This window comes from Caloenas nicobarica, chromosome 11 (genome assembly GCF_036013445.1).
Source record: "Caloenas nicobarica isolate bCalNic1 chromosome 11, bCalNic1.hap1, whole genome shotgun sequence".
Lineage (NCBI taxonomy): Eukaryota > Metazoa > Chordata > Aves > Columbiformes > Columbidae > Caloenas > Caloenas nicobarica.
Window position 1 is genome coordinate 20,233,531 of NC_088255.1, and position 4,430 is coordinate 20,237,960.

Genomic DNA, 4,430 nt, shown 5'->3' on the forward strand with positions numbered 1-4,430 from the left:
TTGGCTGTTTTCTGCTCCGCTGGCAGCGCTGACCTGGCTGATTGATGTTGCTACTAATTTTATTTAATTTTCTTGCCCAAGATGTATCTTCTCTTTTCGTACTCCCCCTTTGTTGCTCAGTCTGGGACCAACGTACGATGTCAAAATAAATCCAGGGAGCACCATGAGCCTCACAGAAAGTGTGCACACTGTCGTGCCCGTGTGGTTTCCTCCCCCCCGATTCGAGGCTGTGTAATACATGAGGGTGTTTTTGTGCTTTCTTTGATGTGATGAGGCTGCTTCAGACACTGAATTCAGTTTCTAAGACTTGGGAGCTGGATGTGGCAGGGTCAGGAGATCTGAAAGGCTTTTAGTTACCCGCTTGTAGCAAGCCACCTGCATGCTAAGACAGCCAAATTACCAGCAGCAAAGCGAAAAATGACAAGAGCATTCATTAAGTGCCGTGCCTGGACTAGAATCTGAGCGCACTGAAGTGTTTTTATCTCATCTAATGGGCAAGCGACAGCTCGGGAGTTCCTGCTGCATTTCCTGCTCGGCGGGGGCTGGGGGCTGCATTGATTCGGGGATAAAAAGGACTTTCAGAGCACTGCGAGGACGTGGTCCAAAAGAAGCCGAAAGCGGGTCTTTCGGTTGCAGCCTGTGGGTTTTGCCTCACCGCATTGGGTAGCGGGTGCAGCCAGTCTGTTACCTGCCCTCGTCACGCTCAGGGTAGCATGGAGCTGGCAAAAAGAGGCAGGGGAGCTGTGAAGGGCAGTATCGATAACACCGAGTACCCTCGGTTGGCTGTTTGATTCACAAGAGGGTTCAGCACTCTTTGCCATGACACCTTTCTTTAGTTGTTGAAAATGAGCAAGTTCATGCCAGAAAAAAACGCCACCATCATTTTTTTTTCAGGAGATTCACTCTTCAACCATAAAAAGGTTCAATTCTTACAGGGGAAAAAAGCTCAAGAATATTTTTAATTAATAGTTATTTAGGGCATAAGAACATTTGAATTTAAAATCCTCATCACCTTCGTGCCTACGTCCTGTTGTCTCAGGGACATGCCATGTGGGAGACGTGGGCAGCCGGTGTGAACATTGCAAGCGCAAAACCCTTGGTGAGGCCGTGACAGCCTGGCTGTCTCCTCACTCAGAGCTTGCCACGTTGGATTTTAGCATCTCCTGGAGAAAATTGTTTTGAAACAAAAGAAAAAGGCTTCTAGCTGCTGCTGTTGAGGAAAGCTTGAAAACATGAGCTGGGTGCCTCATGGAAAGGGACCAATATATTTTTGGGTCCTTAAGCTTGGAGTCATAGCATGTTTGCAGCTTTGTGCTGCTCAGGGCTTGACCAGGTCTCCCGGATGCTTGGCCAGGGCTGGACCGGGAGCTGCACAGCTCCTCGGAGGGGGCAGCTGGGGGGTGACGTGGGACGGCTGCGGCTCAGGGGGCTGGCGGGTGTCCCCTCTCAGCTGCTGTGGTATTGCAGGACTTGTTGAGCATTATTGCTTGGACACCTGTCTGACAAAGACCTTGCTTGCATCATTTACTGGAATGTTGTGCCCTGAGGCCACTGAAGATGTGTTTAATTTGAAATTGGATGTAATTAGAGCAGTTGGACTTCTTGTTGCTGTAATAATGATTTTTGGCATGATGTTCAGCATGTTTCTTTGCTGCGCACGACTCTAAGAGCTACAAATCCAAGAACTGCTGCACTGTAATTTTATTTTTCCTTTACGGATGCAGCAGTTTGCGCTGAAGGGCACGAAGAAGGGGGCGTCAGTTGAATTAGTGTCACTGTGACAATCTCAGATGCAGCGGTGACACACCACAGCGGTTTCCCCAGCGGGTGTCGGAGCAGCTGTCCCTGCTAGGGCAGAGGCTCCAACAGAGACGCAGCCGCAGATGACAGACGCAGCCGTCCAAGCCCCAGGCTGCAGCGGGAGAAATGTCCCTCTGTCCTGCAGAAGGTGTCCTCTCTTGGAGGGGCTGTGCTACCATGTGGAGGAGCTATAGGATCCTGCTGCAAAGATCAAGAGGAGATGGGCAGAATCTTCTCGGAGACAAAACAGCTGAAGGAGAAGAGCAGACAGTGTCCACCCCTAATGTTAAGGGAAGCACAGCCTCTGAGAAAGTGAAGGATGGAAGCTTCCGACACCAAGAGGAAGGCTCCTGCTCCCCGTAAGGATCAGCAGCTACTAAATAAGTTAACTGGCCTCAAGGTTGAAGAGGAGCCAGATGTCCTCCACCTTGGTATCTGCTGGAGGGACAGCACAGCAGGACATAAGCAATCCAGGAGGTTCCTGGATTCCTTCTCCAACTGATAAAGCAGCCAACAAGAAGAGATGTTTTGCTGGACCTCATACTTGCCAACAATGAGGTGCTCACTGGGGATGTGAAGGTCAAAGGCAGCCTTGGCTGCAGTGACCATGAGATGGTGGAGCTCAGGATCCTGAGCAGAGGAAGGAGGGTCTAAAGCAAGCTCACAGCCCTGGCCTTCACGAGCATGGACTTTGGCCTCTTCAAAGGGCCCCCATGAATGCTGAGGTTGCTGGCAAGTGTTTTTGCAAGGCCGCTCTCAACAATCTTTGATCATGGTGACTGGGAGAAGTGCTTAAAGACTGAAGGAAGCCTCACCTTTATCCCCAGGAAGGTGATGGAGCAGCTAATCTTGGAAACTCTTTCCAGGCACATGAACCACAAGAAAATCATCAGGAGCGGTAAGCATGGCTTCACCAAGGGGAAGTCACACTTGACCAACCTGACAAATTCCTGCAATGAAATGACTGGCTTGGTAGGTGAGGGGACAGCTGTGGACATTGTCTGCCTGAACTTCAGGAAGGCCTTTGACACTGTGTCCCACACCATCCTCATAGGCGAGCTGTTGAAGCTTGAGCTGGATGAGCAGACAGTGGATTGAATGGCTGAATGGCCAGGCCCAGAGGGTGGTGGCACAAAGTCTGGTTGGAGGCCAGTAACTAGTGGTGTTGCCCAGGGGTCAATAGTGGGTCCAGTCCTGTTTAACTTCTTCATTAATGATCTGGATGATGGGGCAGAAAGCACCCTCAACTAGTTTGCTGATGATACAAAACTGGGGGGAATGGCTGATAAACCAGGAGGTGAAACTGCCATCCGGAGGGACCTTTTCTCAGGCTGGAGAAATGGGCTGACAGGAACCTCATGAAGTTCAACAAGACGTTCAAAGTGCTGCAGCTGAGGAGGAACAATCTCATGTACTGATATATATGCTGGAGGCCACTCAGCTGGAAAGCACCTTGGCAGAAAAGGACCTGGAGGTCATGGTGGACACCAAATCAAATATGAGCCTGCCATGTGCCTTTGCCACAAAGAAGGCTCGTGGTACCCTGGGCTGCATCGGGCAAAGGATTGCCAGCAGGTTGAGGGAGGTGATCCCGGTGAGGCCACCAGTGCTGTGTCCAGTGTTGCAGGCTGCCCAGTAAAGGGAGACATGGACATACTGGAGGGAGCCCAACAAAGGGCCAAAGGTGATTAACGGGCTGGAGCATCTCAGGTGTGAGAAAAGGCTGAGAGGGCTGGGGCTTCTTTAGCCTGGAGAAGAGAAAGCTCAAGGGGGATCTTATCAGGTGCAAAAAGGATGGAGCTTGGCTCTTTCCTGTGGTGCCCAGAGAGAGCACCAGAGGCGATGGGCACAAACTGAAACCCAGGAGGTTCCCTCTGAGCACCAGAAACACTTTTTACTGTGAGGATGTCCAAGCACTGGCACGGGTGGCCCAGAGAGGCTGTGGAGTTTCCGACCTTGGAGAAACTCAAAAGCCACGGTCATGGTCCTGGGCTGTAGGTAACCTGCTCGAGCAGGGGTGTTGGACAAGGTGAAGTTGAGTTGGGACAGAAGTTCTTCCACATTATGAAGTGAGGTGGTGGGTGAGGAGGTCACAGTGGCTCTGTGGGTCATGGGCAGCCGAGGAAAGGTCAGAAGATGGATGTTAAAGGTCTTTGGTCTGGGGGCTGCTCCTCTCAGGGCGCCGTGGTTTTGGGTGACCGTTCTTGCTGGGGTCTCAGCTCCCGCCGCCGCCCCCTCCCCCGGCCCCCACCAGCCGCCTTCCCTCCGCGGGGGCTGCTGCAGCCGCGCCGCCGGCGCTCGTCGTGCGCGCCCGGGGCTGGCGGCGAGCGGGGGCCCTGCAGCCGGGGGCGGCCGGCGGCGCCGCAGCCAGAGGTTCGGTGCGCACCGGCGGCCGCGCCCCGCCTCTGCCCCGGCCGCTCCGTCTGCGCAGCCGGCGGGCAGTCCGGACCCCCCTCCCCGCCGCTTCCCCCGCCCCCGGAGCGGCGGGCAGCGGCGGCGGGAGGAGGCGGCGCCGGGCGGCGGGATGCAGTGCGGGGCCGGGCGGCGGGCGGGCGCGGCGGCGAGGGGCAGAGCCCGGCGGGCGGCGGGGCGGCCCCGCTCCCCGTGAAGAGGCGGCGCGGCAGGGCAGC

The 4,430-nt window shown here is 54.6% G+C and overlaps 1 protein-coding gene across 1 annotated transcript in view; it reads left to right on the plus strand.

Annotated features, from left to right (window-relative positions):
* The window catches only part of ABTB1 (ankyrin repeat and BTB domain containing 1), a 129,479-nt gene that overhangs the window by 66,593 nt on the left and 58,456 nt on the right, over window positions 1-4,430 (plus strand). The gene's annotated exons all lie outside the window — the stretch shown is intronic.